Source organism: Aegilops tauschii, chromosome 3 (assembly GCF_002575655.3).
Source record: "Aegilops tauschii subsp. strangulata cultivar AL8/78 chromosome 3, Aet v6.0, whole genome shotgun sequence".
Lineage (NCBI taxonomy): Eukaryota > Viridiplantae > Streptophyta > Magnoliopsida > Poales > Poaceae > Aegilops > Aegilops tauschii.
In genome coordinates this window covers 52,868,856-52,896,250 of record NC_053037.3, presented here as the reverse complement: position 1 = coordinate 52,896,250, position 27,395 = coordinate 52,868,856, and the positions used below count along the sequence as shown (strand labels likewise).

The window sequence follows — 27,395 nt, the reverse complement described above, 5'->3', positions numbered from 1 at the left end:
CCAGGTGGCATGAGTTGTGAAACTATTCCACATTGTTTTTAATTGAAGGCCAAACTCGTAACTCAAATATTTGCCTCCGCGATCAGATCGTAGAAACTTTATTTTCTTGTTACGATGATTCTCCACTTCACTCTGAAATTCTTTAAACTTTTTCAAATGTTTCAGACTTGTGTTTCATTAAGTAGATATACCCATACCTGCTCAAATCATCTGTGAAGATCAGAAAATATCGATACCTGCCACGAGCCTCAACACTCATCGGACTGCATACATCGGTATGCATTATTTCTAATAAGTCAGTGGCTCGCTCCATTGTTCCGGAGAACGGAGTCTTAGTCATCTTGCCAATGAGACATGGTTCGCAAGCATCAAATGATTCATAATCAAGTGATTCAAAAAGTCCATCTGCATGGAGTTTCTTCATGCGCTTTACACCAATATGACCTAAACGGCAGTGCCACAAGTATGTTGCACTTTCATTATCAACTTTGCATCTTTTTGGCATCAATATTATGAATATGTGTACCACTACGATCGAGATTCAATAAACCATTTATATTAAGTGTATGACCATCGAAGGTTTTATTCATGTAAACAGAACAACAATTATTCTTTGACTTAAATGAATAATCGTATTGCACTAAACATGATCCAATCATATTCATGCTCAACACAAACACAAAATAACATTTATTTTAGGTTCAACACTAATCCCGAAGATAAAAGGAGTGTGCGATGGTGATCTTATCAACCTTGGAATCATTTCGAATACACATCGTCACCTCGTCCTTAACTAGTTTATGTTTATCTTGCAACTCCTGTTTTCATATTACTACTCTTAGCAACTGAACCAGTATCAAATACCGAGGGGTTGCTATAAACACTAGTAAAGTACACATCAATAACATGTATATCAAATATACCTTTGTTCACTTTGCCATTTTTCTTATCCGCCAAGTATCTAGGGTAGTTCCACTTCCAGTGACCATTTCCTTTGCAGTAGAAGCACTCAGTTTCAGGCTTTGGTCTAGCTTTGGGCTTCTTCATGGGAGTGGCAACTTGCTTGCCATTCTTCTTGAAGTTCCCTTTCTTTCCCTTTTACTTGAAACTAGTGGTTTTGTCAACCATCAACAAATGATGCCTTTTCTTGATTTCTACCTTCGCTGATTTCAGTATCGCGAAGAGCTTGGGAATGGTTTTCGTCATCCATTGCATATTATAGTTCATCACAAAGTTCTAGTAACTTGGTGATAGTGACTAGAGAACTTTGTCAATCGCTATTTTATCTAGAAGATTAACCCCCACTTGATTCAAGCAATTGTAGTACCCAGATAATCTGAGCACATGCTCACTGGTTGAGCTATTCTCCTCCATCTTGTAGGCAAAGTACTGTCAGAGGTCTCATACCTCTTGACACGGGCATGAGTCTGAAATACCAATTTCAGCTCTTGGAACATCTTATATGCTTCGTGGCGTTCAAAACATTTTTGAAGTCCCGGTTCTAAGCCGTAAAGCATGGCGCACTAAACTATCAAGTAGTCATCACACCGAGCTTGCAAAATGTTCATAACGTCTGCATCTGCTCCTGCAATAGGTCTATCACCTAGCGGTGCATCAAGGACATAATTCTTCTGTGCAACAATGAGGATAATCCTCAGATCATGGACTCAGTCCGCATCATTCCTACTAACATATTTCAACATAGTTTTCTCTAGGAACATATCAAAAATAAAACAGGGGAGCTATAGGCGAGCTATTGATCTACAACATAGATATGCAAATACTATCAGGACTAAGTTCATGATAAATTAAAGTTTAATTAATCATATTACTTAAGAACTCCCACTTAGATAGACATCCCTCTAATCATCTAAGTGATCACGTGATCCATATCAACTAAACCATGTCCGATCATCACGTGAGATGGAGTAGTTTTCAATGGTGAACATCACTATGTTGATCATATCTACTATATGATTCACGCTCGAACTTTCGGTCTCCAGTGTTCCGAGGCCATATCTGCATATGCTAGGCTCGTCAAGTTTAACCCGAGTATTCTGCGTGTGCAAAACTGGCTTGCACCCGTTGTATGTGAACATAGAGGTTATCACACCCGATCATCACGTGGTGTCTCGGCACGACGAACTGTAGCAACAGTGCATACTCAGGGAGAACACTTATACCTTCAAATTTATTGAGAGATCATCTTATAATGCTACCGCCGTACTAAGCAAAATAAGATGCATAAAGGATAAATATCACATGCAATCGATATAAGTGATATGATATGGCCATCATCATCTTGTGCCTTTGATCTCCATCTCCAAAGCACCATCATGATCACCATTGTCACCGGCTTGACACCTTGATCTCCATCGAAGCATCGTTGTCGTCTCGCCAACTATTGCTTCTACGACTATCGCTACCGCTTAGTGATAAAGTAAATCAATTACATGGCGATTGCATTTCATACAATAAAGCGACAACCATATGGCTCCTGCCAGTTGCCGATAACTGTGTTACAAAACATGATCATCTCATACAATAAATTATATAATCACGTCTTGACCATATCACATCACAACATGCCCTGCAAAAACAAGTTAGACGTCCTCTACTTTATTGTTGCAAGTTTTATGTGGCTGCTACGGGCTTAGCAAGAACCGTTCTTACCTACGCATCAAAACCACAATGATTTTTCGTCAAGTTTGCTGTTTTAACCTTCAACAAGGATCGGGCGTAGTCACACTCGATTCAACTAAAGTTGGAGAAACAGACACCCAGTAGCCACCTGTGTGCGAAGCACGTCGGTAGAACCAGTCTCGCGTAAGCATACGCGTAATGTCGGCCTGAGCCGCTTCATCCAACAATACCGCCAAATCAAAGTATGACATGCTGGTAAGCAGTATGACTATTATCGCCCACAACTCTTTGTGTTCTACTCGTGTATATCACATCTACGCATAGACCTGGCTCGGATGCCACTGTTGGGGAACGCAGTAATTTCAAAAATTTCCTACGCACACGCAATATCCATCTAGGTGATGCATAGCAACGAGAGGGGAGAGTGTTGTCTACGTACCCTCGTAGACCGAAAGCGGATGCGTTATGACAACGCGGTTGATGTAGTCGTACGTCTTCACGATCCGAGCGATCCTAGCACCGAAGGTACGGCACCTCCGCGATCTGCACACGTTCAGCTCGGTGACGTCCCACGAACTCTAGATCCAGCTGAGGTCAAGGGAAAGTTTCGTCAGCACGATGGCGTGATGACGGTGATGATGAAGTTATCGACGCAGGGCTTCGCCTAAGCACTACAACGATATGACCGGGGTGGAAATCTGTGGAGGGGGGGCACCGCACACGGCTAAACAATCAACTTGTGTGTCTATGGGGTGCCCCCCTCCCCCATATATAAAGGAGGGGAGGAGGAGGAGGGCCGGCCACAAGGGGTGCGCCCAAAGGGGGGATTCCTACTCCTAGTAGGAGTAGGTTTCCCCCTTTCCTAGTCCAAGTAGGAGAAGAAGGAAGGAGAGGGAGAAGTAGAAGGAAAGGGGGGAGGCGCCCCCTTCCCAAGTCCAATTCGGCCTCCTCCCTTGTGGGAGGCGCAGAAGCCCCTTGTGGGCTGGTGTGCTTCCCTCTTATGGCCCATAAGGCCCATAACTTCTCCCCGGGGGTTCCGGTAACCTCCCAGTACTCCGGAAAAATGCCCGAACCACTCGGAACCATTCCGATGTCCAAATGCAACCTTCCAATATATGAATCTTTACATCTCGACCATTTCGAGACTCCTCGTCATGTTCGTGATCTTATCCGGGACTCCGAACAAACTTCGGTTCATCAAATCACATAACTCATAATACAAATCGTCATCGAACGTTAAGCGTGCGAACCCTACGGGTTCGAGAACTATGTAGACATGACCGAGACACATCTCCGGTCAATAACCAATAGCGGAACCTGGATGCTCATATTGGCTCCTACATATTCTATGAAGATCTTTATCGATCAAACCACATAACAACATACGTTGTTCCCTTTGTCATCGGTATGTTACTTGCCCGAGATTCGATTGTCGGTATCATCATACCTAGTTCAATCTCGTTACCGGCAAGTATCTTTACTCGTTCTGTAATGCATCATCCCGCAACTACCTCATGAGTCACATTGCTGGCAAAGCTTATAGTGATGTGCATTACGGAGAGGGCCCAGAGATACCTCTCCAACAATTGGAGTGACAAATCCTAATCTCGATCTATGCCAACTCAACAAACACCATTGGAGACACCTTTCGAGCATCTTTATAATCACCCAGTTATGTTGTGATGTTTGATAGCACACAAGGTGTTCCTCCGGTATTCGGGAGTTGCATAATCTCATAGTCATAGTGTCGTGGAATTGTCACGGCAGATGTCCTAGTGTAAGGACTTAGTCGTGAGGCCAACGCATCTTTGTGGTAGCTTGAGAGGGGTTAATCGGGATGAGAGATGCATGGCGGATCAACGCATAAGACAAGGATTTAGACAGCTTCGGGCCCCGGGAAACATCATCCGGTAATAGCCCTACATGCTGTTTGTGGCTAGATCTCATTATGCTCATGAGAGAGTCGCCGCATAAGCCGGCTCCCCCTTTGTGTCTAGCCCTAGAGATTGTTTCTTGTCCCTCTTGGGGTGCCCTGCCCCTCCTTATATATGTTGAAGGGGCGGGTTACATGACTAGTCCTAGTAGGATTAGGATTACTCTATTACAAGTGGAGTTCTAGTCTTGCTTCCTTTGTAGGAGAATATTCTTTATGCCTTTCCTCTTAAGCCGGCCCACCATCACATGAACCGGCCTTCTAGGCCTTGGGCCTTGTCATCCATCTGACCCGCCGTCGGGGTCATCAGTAAGTCGCCAAATACTCGCCGGGTCTCTGTGAGCCGCCAAGTCCGGCCGGGTCATACTTCCGTCCGGGTCATACCGCGGGGTATATCCCCGACATTAGCCCCCGGTTTAACTTGGATTTATCCATGTTAAACTGATCTGCAACATAAACACAAGAACAAATTTAACAGGTTGTACTCTGGGTTAAATATACTTGTAAGCCGGCACCTGATCATCCTTAAGTCCTTGTCATTTCCTTCTAGAAAATCCGGGTCAATAGACCATCTTCATAATCAATTTGCTTGTAGAAGAAATATTGTAAATGAATAAATAATCCATTTGATTCGGCCTTCAATGCTCTGACTTGACAAAAATATTGGTTCTGAAATATTCAACTGATATTCAGCTGGCTTGTAGAACTTGCTGAGTTATGATTGCCAAAATTGTCGGGTTATAAACAAATGATGCCGGGTCATGTAATTGTTGCTGATGCCGGGTAAATCATATGATAACTCCGGGTCATAAGTTTTGCAGATTTCTCCGATAATAATATAATACCTGACTTGCTCAAAACTGAGAATTTGAAGTTATTCCTCCCTTATATGCATATCACCTGTAGCCCCCAAGTGCCGGGTTGTCATGCTTGCAGCAACCTGGGACATGTAATTGCCTTATGCTCATAAAAATATCAACCAGTGTAGCCCCCAAGGGCCGGAGCATTATGCAATAATGAGTAGGGACTTTGTAAATATGATCATGTAAACTTGAGCAGCAACGTGTAGCCCCCAAGGGCCGGCTCAGTAAGATATTACTGAGCTAGGACTTTGTATATGATTCATTGATAATAACATCATATGATGTAATCTCCACCATGGGGCTTGAACCCACGTCCACAAGGTTAAGAGCTTTGTACTCTACCAACTGAGTAGTGGATCTTTCAATATAATGGATTAAGGCTTGTGTACCTTGAATTTTTGACAGGAGCAATTGGTAGCATCCAAGGGCCGGCTCATTTAGAGTGTGATGAGTCGGGTCTTCAATAAGTTGAGAAAAAATGACTTTGCATTATCCCCCAAGTGCCATGGTGCATGTTGGCAGTGACATGGACTTGCATACTTGATGTAATCTCAATTTGAATAATATAGCCCCCAAGTGCCGGGTCGTAAGCCTGCAGCGACTTGGGACTATTCCTTCCATTGTAGAATAAACCATATCCATTGATAAAATAATAGCCATTGCGCCAAAGCGACTTGAATACCTTATCTATTGAAGTAAATCTGTAGTTTAAATACCCGGCGGCTCTTGGCCGATGGCGATTTAACAAACCTCCATTGTAAGCCGGAATTTTTATAACCCGGCTATTTATAGCCTTTGAGAAAATCCAGAATGGATAATCATTTTGAAGCATCAATTTTAATGATGAGCTTGGACTTAAGCATTTAGATAAGTCATAGTTCTGCAAATCCTACACAGAGTTTAAACAACATATGCCCTGGCGATTTAACGTCAAAAGCCAGGGCGGGTAACTACCGAAATGTAGTCTTATCCTGCACAGAAGTAGATCACAAGAACCCTTGGCGGTTTACCGCAGGGCGGGTCATAATATCTTACATATGACCACTGATGTGTAAAAAAGGAGTCACAGATAAGCCTGTTATGAATCATAACTTCGAAACATAACTATAATATCATACATGTGATATTGAATTTGCACTGCCGGTTTATGTAACCTGCACAGTAAGGGTGATAACCCAATCCTTTAGAAGCCAACACTTCCAAATGTATGATGATTGTCATACGCTGGTGACTTATCATCCAAAACCAAGCCGGGTTAAATTTAAACCACACGTATACTTAGATCTGGACAAAAGCCTCAAGACAAAGACAAAGATTGTTTGCAGAAAACTTAAGCAAAATAGAAAGAAAAATTTGAGGCTTCTGATTCGAATACGATCAGTAAACCGGACCAAAGGGGTTAAGCTAGGATTCGAATACGATCATGTAGCCCCCAGTGGCTTTGGCGTTGCACCGATCAAGAGGGTACCGACAGCTATGTTCTCTTTGGTTCGAATACGACCTATGTTTGAACAGGAAGCCCCCAAATGACCTTGAGAGTTTTTTAACGACTCTGATTCGAATACAATCAAAGTCGGACCCAAAAGGGGTTAAGCTATGATTCGAATACGATCAAGAAGCCCCCTAGTGGGTTTGGCATTGCGCTGATCAAGAGGGTACCAACAACTATGTTCTCTTTGGTTCGAATATGACCTATGTTTGAACAGGAAGCCCCCAAATGACCTTGAGAATTTTTTAACGACTCTGATTCGAATACAATCAAAGTCGGACCCAAAAGGGGTTAAGTTATGATTCGAATACGATCAAGAAGCCCCCTAATGGTCTTTTGAAGCAGGGTACTTAGGTTTGAGTTGTGCTTTGCAACAGACTCTCTTTGGTCCCCTTAATTTTTTCTGAGAACTCAAACTTGTGAGTAATGAATTCGTCTTGAACCAGGCGTTGAGCCGGATATTGAAAGCTTCAGAGCTTTGTGGGAGACGGATTTCCCTTGAGCCGGATTGTAAACCGGAATTATTCATTTTGAGCCGGAATTTTTCTGACCGCCTTTACACTGGCAACATTTACTGAGCCATGTCATCATAGCACCCGAGTCTTAAGACGACTCGAGGATTTGACTTGAGATTTTCCATATTTGACCATAGCATAGGGTGTATATCATTGGTGTTGATAGGACGATGTGAATCCACAGAAGGTTGAGGTGACTGCGGCGGGTTATAAATGATCCGTATGAGCCGTGTCAGCAACTCGGCCAATGGTTCCTTCCAACTGGCTATTTGAAGTTAACCAAACTGTAGTGGCGGTGACTTGCGTGCCTGCCCATTGAGCCATCCAGTGCAGACAGCGGTTGATGATAATTTGCCTCCAATTTAAAAGAAAACCGGGCTACCCAAGCAGTGACTGGCTTTATACTCAATAAACAGCTCATGCAGACAGGTGCGGCCCGGTGTGTTGATGTAGACCAGGCCGCGAGAGACGGACGACAAAGACGACCGCAGCATCAGAGGCGGCTCGGACAGATGAATCGGCCGCGGCATTGTAAGCCAGTGCGGATGGGCGAGTTAACCGCATCATGTTGATGTAAACTGGTCTACAAAATGACGGCTTGCAGATATATTCATCGAGCTTGATGGTATGGTCAGATGCTAGTGCATTACAATGGTGGCGCGAGCTATACATCCATAACACGGCCATAACTTTTGCGATGAACAATTGCCCCTGCATAAATAATATCGCAAGACAGAGTAACTGTTCTTTAAAGAATAAAAATATATAAAAAAATTGATTGGACAGAATTCACCTAATTGATCCGGACACAGATGATCCGCGCAGATGTTTTCACGCAGAAGGCACTTGATGTGACGTTTCTGCTCATATGGTACTCTGGTGAAAAACCCTCATGGAGTACTAGCACTGCTGCTATAGACGTCATCTGTCGTAGTTTTCTCCATTATCCAGTGTGGCCTCACAGAAAAATAATGTCTATTGACTTTGGACGGTGTACAACTCCGGACAAGGGAGTATTTCTTCATTTTCTGAATTGCCTGTTCCAACGTGTGGCTGACGGAGCATATGTTCTGGTATACTGATTTGAAGTAGTACTGGCACCCATTGGCTATGCGCAGATGCCTTCACGTACAGTAGTTTCACATTTGCACTCTTTCTTCCATTAGTACTAGTCTGGCTAGTGTTGTAGAAGGCCTTGGTGTTTTTGAGAAGCTGGCAGCGAGCCTGTTCTAGTACTCCTTGGTCTCCAACGAGAGTTTTTCCGTCGAACCCCATTTTTGCTGTTAAGTGGTGTACTGGCCAGCAGCTCCTCGCAGTAAATAAACGATCCAAGTTTGAATCTGTCTGCCCTCATTTTGTAGAACAGATCATCTAGGGCAGCTCCGGGCTTCTTCAAATTTACTTGCCAGTATATCTCCAAGCGAAGTAAACACTAGCGGGAGCTTTACAGCAGATATGTGTTTATTCTGATTATAAACCTTTCTAGTGCCAATATTTAGACGCCCTGCAACTGAAGCGAGCTCATCTCCTGATTTTCTTTCAGTGGAGACTGATGTCCTCAGAGAACACATGAGATCCAATAACATATCAGGTTTAAACTGCTCAGTTGGGCTGTCACCAACAGCATGCAGAAACTCCAATATACTCCTTGTCACAATTGGTCGACGCACACCCCAACAAGTCTTTCTGCTGCTGAACCAGTGCTTGCATCATTGGATCCTCCAACAAACAGCAGAAATCGTTTCGAAACATCTTGCAATTGCATGGCTTGCCGGAACCAAAACATCTTTCCTCTGGAAACTCAAGAGAATATCTCGCAAGCAAGAATAAGATTGATTTCTCACCTTTTGGGCCGATCATTGGCTCTCCGGTGGCGGCTCAAAACCAGACCTTGGAGGCGGCTCGAAAATGCACCGGCGAGCACGCGGTAGCGAGGCGGGGTCGGAGTCCGAGTCGGGCGACCCGCCGGCCAGTGGCGACTCGGGGTGATGAAGGCGAGGCCTGGCGGCTGGTGCGACGCGAGGGCGGTTCTTGAGCGGCGACTCGGCCGTTTGGTGGCTTGCCCACTACGGCAGAAGAGGCGAGGCGCGACCGGCGGAGGAGGCAGCAGAGGCGGAGCGAAGGGGCGGCTGCTGCAGACCCGTGGTAGTAGAGCGAGGCCGGTGGAGGCGGTTTGCGGCAGAAGCAGGCCGGCCTGGTGCAGATGGCCCGAGGTGCAGTCATGGCCACAGCGCCAGCAGAGGGCGGCTCATCTGACCACAACGCCGGCAGAGGGCAACTCAACTGGGCGGCTTGAACGCGTGGTAACCCGGCGGAGACAAGCGGCGGCTCGGTCAGGCCGTGAGGACGGCGAGGCGGAGGAGGTCCACGGCAGCGCGGATACGGAGGACCCGCTGCGGCGCGCCGGGTGCAGATGCACGCCTGCGCGGGCGGAGAAGAGAGGAGGCGGCAAGGTGAAGCCGCGCGGACGCGGCGGCTCACAGCCGGCCTGACGGGGATCGGTGAAGCGAGACCGGCTCGATGGCTTTGTTTGGATGTTGATATTCAGGGCCATGGAATTGAATTGGCCCCAATATCAAATCTCCTTGGCTTTGATATTGACATTGAACCCAATTCTGCTGTTTGGATGTGCACAGAATTGCCACTTGGTATTTTTATGACAAGGTCAATTCTGAAGCTTGTTTGGATGGTCATTATCTACATTTGAATTGATCATTTGTCATATGATCAAATTGAACTTTGTTGTAATATTTCAATAGCAGCAGTTATAAACTAGATGCACTTAGGGCGGGGGGGGGGGGGGGGGGGGGGGGCAGGGGGGCGGCCGCCCCGGGCCCCCAAAATCCAGGGGGGCCCCGAGGTATGTATGTAGGCCTATGGCCCATAGTACTGCAGACTAGCAGGCCGATCGCCCGATCCCGGCGGCCAGCGATCGAGTCGTCTGTTCTCAGGAAAGGTAGCGAGAGATCCTCAGCAAAAAAAGAAAGATAGCGAGTAATCAGCGGCTGGACGGTTCCATTCCTGTTACGTTCGACTATTCCATCATGAAGAGTCAGGCAACGATTCCCACGTCCCAGCCCTAGCTGCTAGCCGCCGACGCCGTACACACACGCAGGCACAGTCGCACAGATGCACTCCCACCTCGCCGTCCTCTGGTAATTTCCTTTCTAATCTGGTTATGTTCGCCGCCGATTTCAATTGTGAGGCCCCCATCTTCACGCTCCTTTGGCCTTTGCAGCTTTGCTCAATTGCTCTCCTCTCCTCTCAGTCGTCTGCAGACTTTAGAAACGTATAGACTACAGAAGTTCGACCATCAGGATTCAGGACATCAGCTTTGAGGTATATTATTCATACAACAAATTCTTTTGTTCAGGGCTGGCACCGTTCAACAATTGATACAATTATTTTATTTTTTCAGCATTTTGTTTGTTCTCATGCCGCCCAGCAAGAGGAAATATCCATCAGGTAGCGACAAAAGGAAAAAAAAAGAAGAAGTGAATAAACTGATACACTCACAGCGTAGAGGTATTCACAAATTTCTCAAGCCAAGTAATATTGGTGCTTCCACTACTTCGCCAAACCAAGATAATGCGTTGGTGATTGTTGCCATAGTGGAAGAGCAACAAACTAATGAAAATTCGGACTCTAATCAGCAAGAAGAAAATATCAACTCCAACATCGGCGATAACAATGTAAGTGGCTCCGAGAATGTAGGTAACTCGTCGGATGCCACCGAGTTAAGGTCAGCTTTGTCTGAGTTACATCATGCTTCTGACACTGATCCTTAAGACAAAAGTGATGCAAAAAAATTATTTGATGCACTTGGTCGCTTTGAGTTTCTAGTTGGTATGATCATCTGGCATGATATTCTATAAAGTTAGCAAGATGTTGCAATCGTCAACAATGTGCATTGACTCCGCTTTGAAGCAACTAAAATGTATAACACAATATTTTGGGTTTTCTTCAAGTTTGAGCATCGCTAAAGTTATTGTAACTGAAGTGGGAATAGAGCCATTGTTTCCAGTGAAACGTCGTGCTACGAGGAAGAAACAGTTTGACGAAAGTGATTGTCAAGAAGAATTCTAGAAGCTAAGAAGGCTTTCCGAGTTAAATATTTTAATGATTTGGTTGATATGGCGACCACTTCTTTGAATGCCAATGAACTTGAAGAATGTTGCACACAATTTGCAGAAACTTTCTCTCTTAATGGTTCATCTGATGTGGAGGTATACGATCTTATTTCTGAATTGAAGATTATGAGATTCACTTTGCCGGATGGGGTAATGTCTGCTGTGGAGATTTTCGGGCTTGTCAAAGAAGTTGATTGTTATCCTAATATCTCCATTGCCTATCGCATCTTGTTTACGGTGCCTGTGACGGTCGCATCGGCTGAAAGAAGCTTTTCAAATTTGATATTATTGAAGAATTATTTGAGGTCAACAATAACTCAAGATAAGTTAAATGGTTTGGCTACATTATGCATCGAGGAGAAATTATCGGATGAGATTGACATCGACCCCATCATAAGTGACTTTGCATCGAGGAATGTTAGAAGAAATTTTTAAGGTAATATATATAAATTATTTGATACGCATACTGATTTTGGATCATTTAAGTGTTACTCATAATAATTTATATATACTTTTTTACACAAATTTATGTATACACAAAGGGCCCCCAATTTTTAGTTTGCCCCGGGCCCCCGAAATCTCAGGATCGGCCCTGGATGCACTTAACCAAAACCAACAATTATACATCATGACTTAGACAGTAACACATACACGGCAGCTGGAGCACATACACAGCAGCACTTTCTTAGCAACACCAGCACATACACAGCAGCACTTTCTTAGCAACAGCAGCACATATACAGCAGCAGCAGCACATCTACAACAGCAGCAGCACTTGTACAACAGCATATACAGTAACAACAACAACAACACATACAGCAACAGCAGCACTTGTACTGCAGGAACACTTATAAATCAGCCAACAACAGAACATAATATAGGAAATTCAAGTCTCATACATGTAACAATAACATAGTAATTGGTCCATCAAGTTCATAGCTATTACATGGAACCAAGAAACAACACTTATTAAGCACTTGAAACTACTCAAATGTTGTTCTTCTCATTGAGCATCAGCAACCATTCCTTCCTAAAGTCCATGGGCAACTCCATAAGCGCTTGAAATAAGCGTTCACTAAGGATGAGTTTACCATATGGTCGCAACATGTCAGAACGAGACAACTCTGGGATCTTTTCAAGGGCAGCAAGGATTTCAAGAGGAGGGGTAACCTTGGGCAGTTCAAGTGGCTCAAGTGATTTCAAAGCATCTTAAAAAGAACATTTCATGTCTCCAAGCATGCACAAGATAGCATCACCTGTTCGCTGCCTTTTTTGTGGCATTTCGGGAGAGTCTTCGACGGCTACTACATCAGGTTCTATTGGTTGCGCTTCAGTTTCAGCACCTGTCATTGCACCTTCACCGGTTGCATGATCTTTGGAGTATATTGTGCAAATTGCCTCCCAATTCTTCACTTCTTTGTTCTTGTAACAAGCTGCCTTCGGATTACCCTGCACAACATACAAAGTAAATCACTTGGTTGTATATATGCCATAGAATAAATTAAGTAAACAACTTTTTTTACCTGCACATATTTGTTCCACACATCATCACTGTCCATGAGTAGCTTGTTATTGACCCAATCCCAACCAAATCCACTCTGAGAAAGAATCTTGCTAATCGTAGCATAATGCTTGTCAAAAGTCTTCATCCTTGAACATATTTTCTCCTTTGTGACATGCAGTCCACACTTATCACGTATTGCCTTTATAGCAGCAGTGTAGACATGTGGCTTCCATCCATTTTGGCCCTGATCACCTCTGTTGTGATGTTCAACAAAGACATCCAACAATACCTTATCCATCTCATCTGTCCATGTCAAGTAATCTCTACTATACTTCTTCTTTGTTTCTTCAACCATGGTGCTTCAAGCTGATCATAGCATGCCACTTCTGAGCCATCATACATATCTTTCAACAAGTACTTCCTAAGTGTGTGTTTGTGCTCATCATCACTAAAACTACCTATTCCACGAGGTGCTCTCTGTGAAATAAGGTATGCCATTCCGAGAAGAACCGATTCAAAGTAAAGTTCTGTCAAGATTATCCTTTTCCTCTTTCTCCTTTTGTTCTCTTCAGTTATGTAAGAAATCACGTCTACTTGATCTGATGTTATGGAACTACACAATAATTACATAATTAGGCATCAATCATTTCTACAAAAAAATGAATCAACAAATTACACATTCAAGCAAGCATCAAAAGGACAATGCATAATTGTACATATATCAGACCATCACAAGTATGTAACAAATCATTCTACTTTACCCGATGTAACAAATCTGACCATCACAAGCATTAAAAGAACATCTCTACAACTATCAGACCATCACAAATATGTAACAAATCATTGCTACTTTATCAGATGTAATAAATCTGACCATCACAAGCATCAAAAGAACATCTCTACAATGTCAGACCATCACAAGCATAACAGAGGAATGGTGTGTTCTTCAGTTACCTTTGATATGCCTGCTCCGAATCCATCCTCCGATCCACAGACCTTCAGATCTGCTGACCAATCCACTAAGTTGTTGTTCATCAAAAGGAAAAATAAATTAGCATACTGACACATACATGGTGAGTAGAAGGGATTGGGGATTTAGGGTTTCTGTATGGGGTTAGGGATTGGGACAGGGACGAGGGCTATGGGGGGCTTCATGAATAAGCAGAGGGGGAGGGCTCCCGTGACATCCAGCGATGGAGGGGCACCGCAGCGATGGCAAAAGCGGACGGCCATCGGCGGCAAACGACGGGACAGGCGGGAGGTGGGCCGGTCGGGTGATGCGAGGCACAGGGACTTGGACACATGCGGGGGAGGAGTGGATCTACCGCCCGGAGAGAACGGAGAAGAAGGGGAAGGGCGGAGAGGGGCTGACCTGCGCCGCCGGAAGCTCTGCGCCGCACCCTGTTCGCCTCCTCTCCCGCTCGCCGCTCTGCCTCTTCTTTTCGTGAGCGCGATCAAAGGGGTAAGTGCGGGCGCGTTACCGAATATCACAGTGAAAATCTAGCTTGGCCCCTCCGAATTCGGGAACAGAGAGGCGGGCTTTCGAGCGGGCCATCCAATATTCTGGGCCAATTCGGTGGACTCAATTCCAAATGCATCTGAACAGCAGAATTCGGCCTATCCAATGCCAATATCAATATCTTGGCCTGAATATCAACATCCAAACATAGTGTTACGGATTCGCCTCGATACTTCCTTTTGTTTGTGCAGCTCACGCGTCTGCTTGACATGACCCGGTCTACGGCGGTTGTAGCAGAATTTTTTTTGGTCTCGGCGAGACACGACCATAGCAACGGAAATCGATATCTCTCGGATCCGACTTGCGAAGGCGGCGGCTCATGGAACAACCCTAAATTTCTTCTTTGACTTCAATCTCATGGATTGTAAAATCTTCATCTAGAAAATTGCAAACTCCTCGATCCCTGGGGAGATCCCTTCAAGAACTCATCACCACCGTGCGCAGGCCCCACGGTGGGCGCCAACTGTCGTGGAATTGTCACGGCAGATGTCCTAGTGTAAGGACTTAGTCGTGAGGCCAGCGCATCTTTGTGGTAGCTTGAGAGGAGTTGATCGGGATGAGAGATGCAGGGCGGATCAACGCATAAGACAAGGATTTAGACAGCTTCGGGCCCCAGGAAACATCACCCGGTAATAGCCCTACATGCTGTTTGTGGCTAGATCTCATTATGCTCATGAGAGAGTCGCCGCATAAGCCGGCTCCCCCTTTGTGTCTAGGCCTAGAGATTGTTTCTTGTCCCTCTTGGGGTGCCCTGCCCCTCCTTATATATGTTGAAGGGCCGGGTTACATGACTAGTCCTACTAGGATTAGGATTACTCTATTACAAGTGGAGTCCTAGTCTTGCTTCCTTTGTAGGAGAATATTCTTTATGCCTTTCCTCTTAAGCCGGCCCACCATCACATGAACCGGCCTTCTAGGCCTTGGGCCTTGTCATCTATCTGACCCGCCGTCGGGGTCATCAGTAAGTCACCAAATACTCGCCGGGTCTCTGTGAGCCGCCAAGTCCGGCCGGGTCATACTTCCGGCCGGGTCATACCGTGGGGTATATCCCCGACATATAGGAACATGTATAAGTCATGAAGAAAGCAATAGCAATAAACGAAACGATCATAGTAATAAGCTAACGGATGGGTCTTGTCCATCACATCATTCTCCAATGATGTGATTCCGTTCATCAAATGACAACACATGTCTATGGCTAGGTAACTTCACCATCTTTGATTAACGAGCTAGTCAAGTAGAGGCATACTAGGGACATTCTGTTTTGTCTATGTATTCACACATGTATCAAGTTTTCGGTTTAATACAATTCTAGCATGGATAATAAACATTTATCATGATATAAGGAAATAAAATAATAACTTTTTTATTGCCTCTAGGGCATATTTCCTTCAGGCCATGCCAACCGATTTAGGGTGAGATTGAACATACCACGCACGTCCTCAAGTTATCTGGTACAGTGAGATGGAATCTCTGGCGGAGGTCGCAAAGTCCTGAAGTGTCGGCGCACTGTACATTCTATGAATGAAAGAAAACCCTCAAATCAGCTCGAATAAAAATGAATTCACGGCGATTTCCACTGGGTGATTAATGGAGGCAGATGAACAAGGATAAGAGATGAGATAATATCTCGTTAAATTAGTTACCTTGTCATCCATGAGAAAGAACCCTCAGTATGGCAGATTCCCCAACTGACCGGAGCTGGCTCGACCGCGAGCAGCGTCGAGAAAGTCGATGGCGATAGGTGGCGGCAAGCGGAAGTGGCGAAATGCGGTGGGCTTTGCCGGCAGCCTGGCGGCGGCGGCAGGCGTCGAGCTAAGTGTTTATCGCCGCGATAGGCAGTGCCATGGCATAGACGCGGAGGAGCTTGTGTAGGTTTGAATGGGGAACATACCGGAGGGGCCGAGGGGGTGGCGGGCGGGGTGAGGGTTTTTGTGACGTGGGGATGGTGAGGGTTTTGTTTTTCTTTTTTGAATTGGGTGGTGAGGGTTTTCTGTCCCACAAAAATTTTGGGGGCGACGGTTTGCTGGAGCGAACCGTGTGTGATTGACGCAGAAGGAAAAATGAAAGTCATTGCACATGGTTCCAATTTTGGGAACCGTGTGTGATTGACATACTACCTTCGTCCTGGTTTATTGGTCCCCCTTTGTAATTTTTACCAAATTTTGACGAAATATTTAACATACTCAGACAGAGATAATAAGCGTACACGTACATAAGCATAGTTCAATCATAAGTACATAGTTCAACTGTCATTAAGCATAATCAAGCGTACATAGTTCGATCCATCCCACATCTCATCCCACATGCGGCCGGCATGATCCTGAAGCTTCTCCAGGTACTCGGCGTACGAGCCGTGCGCCACCCTGAGAGAATACTTCTGCTTGAAGGAGTCAACGTCCCTTCCTCTTGCATGCGCCAGAACACTTAGATATGCGTCATGAAGCTTCTGGTTGCAAAATAGGCATCCATAGCCGCCGTTCCAGGTCCTAATACGCCTGTTATGCATTCCCGCATAAAGCTCCCTCAGGATTTGCCTCTTGTACCTCCTCTGGCCATCTTCATCCTCGCTGTCCACATCGTCTGACAGCACCTATACAAATAGTAAAACAAATTTGGCATCAAATCAATGATTACATGCCATGAAGTAGGATTAGGAATTTATGGCTATTTATTCACTATTGCAGGATGCTGCTAACGCGACACTACGATCAGAGACCCTTTGAGAAACTGTGTGCAATGCCATAATCGCAAACGGTGCTGTATGAAAACCGTTAGAAATGTATAAAACGTTTGCGATGACGGATGCATCAAACACGGTTCAGGTTTTATTTGCATGTGCGATGAAGGGCTTACGGTTCGGTTCAATGAATTGTTTGCGATGAGGAGGAACAAAAGAAACGGGTAGCCAGATGAAGGCGTGTGCGATACACAGCATACGGTTCACTCGGATGAACTGTTTGTGATTAGGCAACACAAAAGAAACGGTCAGCCAGATCAAAGGTGTGTGCGATATACGGCATGCGGTTCACTCGGATGAACTGTTTGCGTTGAGACATGAGAACAGAAACGGTTCAACTTAACAAGATGTGTGTGATACGCGGCAAACAGGTCTGTAATCACATATGTGTGTGAAGACCGATAATAACACAGACGGTTGCTGCTAATAAGACATGTGTGTTGTGCGATGGGATTGCATACAAAACAACAACATATATATATACACACACTTATAAGGACATGCTTGCATAACCAAATTAAACATCCACTTACATAGGTGGCTACTACAACCATGGCATTTGCACACACCAAAGTAAACTATGACATGCATAATTACATAGGTGGCTACTACACACATGACATTTCCACACACACCAATAAAGTAAACTATATATTACATGCATGATTAACTAGCATAAACGATCATCTGATCATCATCTACTTCTTGTGACGCTTGCTCTGCTTGTGGCTCGATCCGGGCTCGTCGATTTGGGTAATGAGGCACTTCCTCATGTCAATGATCCGCCTGTGCATCTCGTAGCATGTGTACACGCTCTTGGGCGCAAACCTGAGGTGTGGTTCATCCAGTTGCCGCATCCAGGCCCCGTGCCAGGATACGGGACTTATTCTCTGGGCATCCTGCTTCATCTTTTCGTAGTAGGGTTCATTGATGGCCGAGGCGAGTTCGACCAGGGAGTCCTTCTTTGTGCTGCCCCAGACCCTGTAGTGGTTACGGATTTCAACAAGGTTCTTGCAGGCCAAGCCCGTAACACTGAGCGCATTTACATCGTCTTTGGTTTCCACAGTGGCGAACTTGTAGTCGGTGCTGTTGACAAACCTGTTGAAATGGTCGCAAGGCTCTGTGGTCATGCAGTAGTGGTAGATGAGGATATGATGGCGCACGCACAACTGGGCGATGGCAACCTTCTGATCTATGCTGGGACGACGGGCGGTGTACTGGAGGTCGATGCCGACCACCTTGTACTTGTCTCCAGCAAGCAACTGCTCAACGCTGTTGATGTAGTCGTCCACCACGGCCGGGTCGATGGTGTACACCACCGAGAGATCCGTCTCCCTCACGTGGGTCTCCACTCTATGCTCACCGAACTCCATTGGGGCCCCGCTAGACATCCCCTCTCTATGTGTCGTCGTGGGTGTGCTTGTTGTGTAGTGGGGCGCGGTCGAAAGGTTGAAGAGACTAAGGTTATAATGGCCGCGTGAATTAAAGGGGAAGCCGAACGGCCAGGAATATCGGCAGGCCCTGATGGCAGTTCTAATTTGCAGCGTGTAACTCCATCGTGCCGCACGTAACTACATCACATGGCAACGCGCGCGGCGCAACCGCATGCATACGAGGCCCCCGACGTGATCGTGCACACGCCCAACCGCTGGCAGAGCGCGCGCGGAGGGACGCAAGCAGAGTGCTCCGCAGTCGCCTCAACGGCGAGCAACCATATATACATATATATATATATATATATATATATATATATATATATATATATATATATATATATATATATATATATATATATATATATATATATATATGCATATAGCAGTTGAACGCGAAGGAAAAGTTGTGCACAAGCCGAGCGTGCCAACGGACGCGAGCAGAGCGCGCCGCGGCGACTAACGGCGAGCACAGCGTGCTGCGGCGCCTAACGGCGGGATAGACCTTCATTCAAGCCAATCAAAATAAGACTGGAACGGACATGTCTGTATTGAGCAAAGGGATCGCACATGTCTGTATTGAATGGAACGAGAATGCAATAGCAAAATAAGAATTAAGGCCAAGATGATGCGATCGCAGTGGTGGTTACAGGAGGCAAGAAGAAAGATGCATGCAACAACGTACGACCTCCTCCTCCTCAACTCAGCGCGCCGGCCGGGGCACCGACCGGCGGCTAAGGAGCGGTGGCTTGTGCGGCGAGGTCAAGGTGCTTCTCAGCTAAGGCATCCAAGCCTTCCAGCCGGCTGAAGAAGGCCAACGTCGTAGCGTCCTCACTGGCCTTGTAGATACCTATGTACACGATTTGCTCGTACATGTGGATGTGTAGGTCAACAAATTCTTGCAGGGCGAGGTGCCTCGCGGCGAGCGCGACCTCCAGGTGGACATTCTTCGTGGCGTCGGCGGGCAGTCGCAGGGCCACCACTGCTTGAAAGAGGTTCCGACCATGGAGGCCGATTAGGGTGGCAGGCAATGAGGAGCCCGGGCACACGGGCTGGAGGAGTGCGGCGACGTCGTCCGCGAGCTTCTTGACGACGATGAACCTGTTGGTGGTGCGAACGATCATCTGGTCCAACTGAGAGTCGTAGCTGGCGTCGGCGGCGGCCATCCACCAGCCGGTCGCCAACACCGTTTGGAGACGATGCACGGTGCCATGCCGCAGGCCGGCGTCGTGGACCATCTGGCACAGCCGCTGGCTGCTTGCACTTATCGCCGCCATGGGTCTGGAGTAGGCACTTTTGCGCTTATTAGTGTAGGTGCTTAGGCAAATGCTTAGGTGCGTATGATGTGGTAGATGCATTGGAATGGAGGGGCGCCTTTATATGAGTGCAAACTGCGTTGCATTGACATCGTGTTGCCTCTTTTCCCGGTCCTCCCATTACTTCCCTCATGCATTCACACGATGCTAATTGAAGGAGGGTGCATCATTGGCCGCTCAACATTTCGGGAACCGCTACCCTCTCCCTCGTCTGCATTAAAGCCGTATCGGGAACTGCGCCGCCCGTTGTCAAATCGAATAGTACTGCGCCGCCCACTGCACGCTTGGCTGAACACACCTTCTCGCCTCCATCTATGCTTAATTACTGAATTTTAGTTGCAAAAATTAGATACTGCTAGTGATTTTTAGCTTCATATTACGACAAATCGCAGTGTTACTAGGTTGGCAAATGGCAATGTTACTAGATCAACAAATGTCGATCTTTCTAGTTTGACAAATGGCAACATGCCCAATATGACAGAGGCAAATCGCACCAAATTGTTTGTAAGTGCTTCACACGGGTCATCCAAAAAAACCGTTTGTGTTCAAGAGATGCACAAATCATGCTCTCACTTTGTGATGTAGGGCGGAACCCTAGGTGGCCGATCTTTCACGAAAGGAGCGGATCCCAAAGAGGAACTCAAAGAACACGAGGGGGAACACGAGGGAAAACACGAGAGAATCACTCAACCAACAAGAATAGATCACACATGTGCTAGATCGATGAACACAAAGGTAAGATACAAGATCCAAATCCAACAAAGGATGATACATAGGTAACCGGTTCTTCTCCGTAAGGAGGTCTTGATGGGGGTCTTCTCCGTGAGGAGGTCTTGAATCCAAGGTGGATCTTCTCCGTAGAGGGGCTGCGGTCTCTCTCGTGGAGTAGATCTGTAATGGATGAGCAAAGCTCTATCTCACACATGAGTTAATCCTTTCCTAACCCAACTAGGAGGAGGTGGGGGAGTATATATAGTCTAAGGGACGAAGGGGTACATGGGCCTCGGCCCAGATGCGCTGCACGCAAGCAGAGGGGGGCGGATGTCCGGGCAACGGGCCGGATGTCCGGGCCTTCCCGAGACGTCGGATGTCCGGGTGCTGGGGCCGGATATCCGGGCTGGTAGTGTCCAGCTTCTGTGATGGGGCGCCGGATTTCCGGGAGCTGGGCCGGATGTCCGGGCCTGGGGGCCGGATGTCCGGGCTGACTTGGTTTAGCTTCGGGTGTCTTCTGTGATGGGCGCCGGATTTTCGGGGGTCGGGCCGGATGTCCGGGCTGGTCCAGATGTCCGGGCTGGGGCCGGATGTCCGGGGCCTGTAGCAGCCGTCTCTTCTTCCTTCTCCTTCCTTCGCTCTCGCGCACACTTGGCCTTGGTCCTTGGGCTCTCCATGGTCTACATGGGTGTACCTGAGTATGCACAAGGTCCGCGCTTGAAGTAGCATCCATGTCTTACATGCGGAAAGGGAAGATTCAAAAAGGAGCGAATTAACCTTAGGTCCAATGGCGTAGGCTCGAGTGTACATGGGGATGATCGTCGGATGCTCCGCATCATCTCCCCTCCCTTGGGAAAGATCGGACCTCGGATCGTAATCCTCAGCACCATGGAAACGATTGTCGTGGACGGACTTGAAGTTGGACGGAGTTGAAGACATTGCGCAAGCCAAGTACTCCAAGATGTCTCCGAAGTGGTATACATGCAAAAATAGCAAACACAAACGACACTCGGAAATACAATGGTTAGCACACACAAGGTGTCCATCATGTAAGAATGAGTCCGTGCAGCACAAATGTGGCGAAGTGCATTAAGCTTATCAAGATGATATAGAATTATATGCAAAGTGTTCATGGGAGCAAAAGCATTCATTGTGCACACAAATGTGTTGTCAATATGATCCATGCAACCATGGTGCAAAATGATGTCATAGTGAGACGGTTTATCAATAACATGAATATGGCAATGGATGCTCAATGTGACTATGTGATCATGCAATTGATGGTGGGCAATGTGATCATTATGTATGAATATGCCATCAAGAAAGGTCACAACAAATTTGCTAAGGAAATGCGCAAGCTCATATATCATGGATGACATAGAAATACAAGATGCAACAAGGCAATCATAATGTGGGTCAATCCATGCAAATTTGTTATGGTTGGTGTTGTACCATAGCTCGATGTCGTGGTAGAAGTGTTGGCCCGGTGGTGCATCCACTAAGTTCGAGCACTCCTCAACTTGAAGGTCCATAGGGTCCATCTCCAATGCTGGTCCTCCGTTCACGAGATGTATCATGTAGACAACAAGAAGGAAACAACAATGAAAGAATGACCCATCCAATATGCGTATTTGAGGATGGCTCAAAGGGAAGGAGTTCACCTTTAGTAGTTTCTTAAGGGTGATGGAGTTGCGCATCATGTATGCCTTCTCATAACCAAAATGTTTCGTGATCGTACCGCCTTGTGAATCCTTCAAAACGAAAGAACATGACAAACACTCGGAAAAACAAATGAGGTTAGCGGAAATGCAAAACCTAGCATTCGTGTGGTAAGATACCCAACAAGTGTATGCATCATGCTCATCATAAGAAAGTACAATGGTGTAGTTCATGGTATGGAGGCGTATGATGCGAGAACAACCAAATACAATAGGCTCAATGAAACAAGCATGCTTCACAAGTAACATGTCCAAGTCTCCATGATCAATAAGCATAGCAAGTTGGCACTCAATACAAGGTGATATGAGAGATGCAACTAATGGAGACAAGAGACCATGATCAAGACAAATCAAGTGAGAGGCATGAGCATATGTGTCATCAACCCAAGAAAGCGAGTAATAATGGAACATGGGTGATGCGACAAAGCAATCAATCATAGTGATCAAGTCAAGCAAGCTAGTAGTGCGAAGATGCAACGTACTAGGAGGAATCATGGAAGCATGCCATGTGTGCAAATAGTGGGCATATATAATGCACATGACATTTCACAATCATAAAGGCAAGATATGAACAAAATAGCATCAATAACATGAGGCACATGATAAACATGGCAATAGCAACAAGGATCTCCACCAAGCATGCAAATACACATAGGAGTATCATAATGGTGAATCATGGGTAAGAGTAAGCAAGGGGTCACAACTGCATGGCAAAATCATAGAAAGAGGCATAGCATGCAAAGTGAACACGGGAAAATGGGCATAACGTAACAAGTGATATATAGCCCAAAGCCGTGTGAGAGCCAAGTAAAAGGAATGCGCGAAGTCGTTGCGCGAAGGGAATGGTGGGAAGAACAATCCACGGGATCCCAAGTCATCTTTGCTCTCAAGAGCTCGTTTCGTCAACTCATGGGATTGTGAGGTTGATGAGTGTACGTGAGTACCTACACAAAACAAAGACAAAGGGAAAATTGTGTGTGCGTGGTAGATGTAGACATCATCCATCATGATGCGCACGTGCATGTGTTGGTTAGCACAAAGTAGCCAATGCTCAAATAAATGAGATGCGTGATATAGAAACATGTCATCCATCATGAGAGGTTTGTTATTGTGTATAGCATAATGGAGACTCAAATTGTGTAAAGCATCACAAGACATATGTAGAGCATTGTTATTCATGGAATGCATATGGTGCAAAAAATTATGGGAATCATGCAAAGTATGGAATGCATCAAAATCTCTTAATATGTATGAGGAAACTATGGGGGTCTCCTCATGAGCATTTATAGAAACATCACATGGAGAATATTGACAACATCCAAAACAAAGCATATTTGGAACAATGTGATCATGGCATGGCATAGTAGATGAATTTCGCAAATCATGTAAAGGAAGCATAGCAATATCATCACATGAAAAACAAAAGCCAATGACCATTATCTCGTCATCTATGCCATAAGTGCAAATGGGATTTATTTTAATGGGGCATGCATAGTTACTATGTTGAGATTGAAATGATGCAATATGGGAGATCTCACTCATAGCATATGACAAGTTCAATGGATTGTCAAACATGAAGTGACCAATAGAATTTTCACATGATATCCTATGGAGCATAGCATCACAACTAGGCAACTCAACATGCGCATCATCATATTCATCATAAATTGGTAAGTCATGACATGAAGAAGTCGCACTAGCATGAAGCATGGGAATAGGTGGATCAACATCATGTAAGCAATCATTCGTGAGATAGTCCACTAGTGGGACAAGAGAAGCACTATCACCTATGTTACCTTTGGAGCGTAGCTCATGTGTTGTAGGTGAGGTTGCAACTTGATGGTACCATGTGGGGGGTTCATCATCGTCTATCATGGCCATCGTCATTTCAATATGAGGTATGGACTCGTCGAGGATAGGCGTGTCGTCATGTAGGAGACCTAGCACCAAAGAAGAAAACACACTCGGAGTAGAGGGTAAGTCGTTAGAAATCATAGTGGCCTCACATGCCGTGTCAACTACCTCACTCACTAAGTGTTGTGGCTCACTCACTCCCTCAAAGATGCTCTCACTCATATTGTTGGTGGAGTCACTCAAATGGCGCTCAACCTCACATAAGATGTGTGGCATGCTCTCAAGTGTGGGGCTAGTGGTGGTCACACTCATCCTCTCATAGGAAATGCGCTCAATGTCACATATGGTGGAGTCACTCATATCACTCATGGTGGGGTGGCTCTCCTCACATGGCAATTGGGTCATCTCATGATATGTGGGTGTCGGAGAGATGTTGGTGCAAATGTCTCCATGCTCAACTCCTATCGCCGCCTTGGTTGAAGGGATAGTCCCATGCTCAACCTTCTTGTCGCCGTCTTGTTGTTGGAGGCCCATATGATGTGGCACCTCGTAGCTCGTCTCCATGACCGAAGGGAATTTCCCATGCTCGGCCATCTTCCTTGAGGGGCTTCCGAAGATGGAAGTGTCGCCCTCGCTCGTAGGTGGTCGCCTTGTTGTTGAAGATGTTGATGTAGGCGAACTCATGGGAAGTAGGCGAAGATGCCATACGTCCAAAGGCGAAGATGCCTTCATAGCACTTGGCGAAGATGCCGAAGTGGTTGTTGTAGCCGTAGCTCCGTCTTGGTGGTGCTCGTCTCGCGGTCTCCTCTTATGCTCATGAAGCTTGGACTTGTACGTTTGCGCTTGTGGAGCATCTTCATGTTGATGGTATCGTTGTCGCACTTGAGCTCATAGTAGATGTCGTTCGTCGTCGTTGTGCACATGATGCTTGGAGGTGTCTTGCCCTTCATGACGATGTTGGCAATGGTCGCCATGGAGATGTGGACGTGGACGACTTGCGCTTGCATCTTGTTTGCGCTCCGAAGATGATCGACTTGCTCGCCGCCACCTTGAGGATGATGAAGGGGAAGAAGACTTGTAGTCGGCCACCATGTCTCGTAGTTGATCCTTTAGCTTGCCCAACTTGGTGTCGATGTAGTCCCTTTTCCTTGCTTCGGAGTGTCGTATGTCGATGGCGAGGTTGTCGAGGCGCTCTCGCAAGGTAGATTGTGTGCCTTGCATTAGTCGTTGTAGATCAAAGATGGACTCATTGGTGATGTAGTTGTTCACGGCGTCGTTGTTGTCGAAGACCGGAGATGAAATGCCTTACCTATCCATCACAAAACTCGAGCAAATATGAGTGGGAGAAAGAGAAGAACTTACACCAAATGTACCTTGACCGATGTTGAAAATGGATCAATGATCACTCAATGTGTAACAAGGAAATAGCACAATTGGTACCAATTCTTGTCGGTTTCTCACACCTACACAAATAAGGCTTATGGTGGAGCTTGGTGAGGATAGTGGCACAAAAAATTGATGCAAAATGTTAGCAAGAGTCAATAATGTTGAAAGGGATTCACAAATTCGCAAGTGAAACAAGTAGACCAATAGCAAAGAATGACACACGGAAACACACACACGGATAGATAAATGGGGTCGTGCAACCAAGGAGTGAGCACAAAATGTGGAGTCCACGGAGAACGCTCGTGTTGCACAACTCAAGAGAGACGCTAGCACGATTGCTCAATAGGCGGATACGACACTTGTGCACAACCTATGATATGCAAAATGGATAAACTTTCTATCCCAAGTATGCTATGTATGTATGGCTCCCGGTGTTTCTCTCAAGATGATCCAAGATGATCGGATATGACAATCTTATATGCAATGTGGTATGATGCTATGGCACTTGCTTACAAGCTTCTTTGCTCTTTCTATTTTGCTTAAAAGCTTTATTCTTCTTCCTTTTTTTTGTATGATATGGCCACTTTTGCACAATGCATAAACCAAGATAGCAATTGTGTATATTTGGGAACAAACTTGTGACACAAGGGATGATATGATACCAATATGATGTGGTATGTATGCAAGGGAAGGTGTAGATCACTAATGTGCACAAGTAACGTTGCCGGCAATACTCAAATGGCTAGTCTCGATAGGCAAGTAACGCAAAATGGGCTAGGGTTATCAATGCAATGGCAAGGGAATATACAATGGAGGGATACCACGATACCAAGATGATATGGAGGTTACCGTCCGAGGCGATGATGAGTGGCGGTGTTCTTGATGTAGATACCAAGATGATGGAGACTCGTCCCTAAGTAGCTGAAACACCTTAGGAAACGGAAAAACCGCGAACTCAAAATCCCAAATGTCAAATGTCAAATGGTGGTAGCGGGAATGCGGTGGTGTTTTTGCGTAAGCGCAATGGGATTGCGGAAATGCAATGATGGGTTTTGAGACGCAATGCGGAAGTGGAGGGTAAGGTGGTGAACTATACACGGTGTCGGAGTTGGAAGCACGGTCCCTAAGTAGCCGAAACACCTTAGGAGACACAACTCGCAACACAAGCAAAATTGGGTTAAGTTGAGGTGGTGGAAGTGTATGGTGGGTAAGCCTATGCGGAAGTTATGGTGGTGGTTGATGAAGAAGAAACCATCCCTAAGTACCCGAAACACCTTAGGAGACTCGAAGCACAACTCAAACAACCACAAATACTATGGGGAAGAAAATGGGTTAGGTTACGGAAGTCGGTGGTGCCAATGCGGAAGTTATGGTGGGAGCCCTAGGCAAAGATGCCAAAGTGCCAAAAAAATTATGGATTCAAATTGGGATGGGACCTATCTAGAGGGACAGAGGATGTCAATAGCTACTCCATGAGCTAAAGAACGCGAAAATCGGACTCCGGATGTGGAAGTTATGCACAAAACGGTGAAACGGAAAAGCTGAAATGTACAGGGGCCGGACATCCGGGGCTCGGGCCGGATTTCCGGGACCTGATGTCCAGAACCGCGCGCAACAATGCGCTCCAGCAGCCGGATGTCC

The 27,395-nt window shown here is 45.9% G+C and overlaps 1 non-coding gene across 2 annotated transcripts; it reads right to left on the bottom strand.

Moving 5' to 3' along the window:
- Positions 1-12,391: 12,391 nt before the first annotated feature.
- LOC109779250 (uncharacterized) lies at positions 12,392-14,561 on the bottom strand. Of its 2 annotated transcripts, XR_012204201.1 has the most exons (4): positions 14,450-14,561; positions 14,032-14,096; positions 13,097-13,690; positions 12,392-13,022 (listed from the first exon to the last, which is right to left on the bottom strand). It is a non-coding gene; the product is annotated as an uncharacterized protein (transcript). The 2 variants fall into 2 exon arrangements; XR_005771929.3 differs by having other exon boundaries at positions 14,032-14,550.
- Between the last annotated feature and the right edge of the window lie 12,834 nt (positions 14,562-27,395).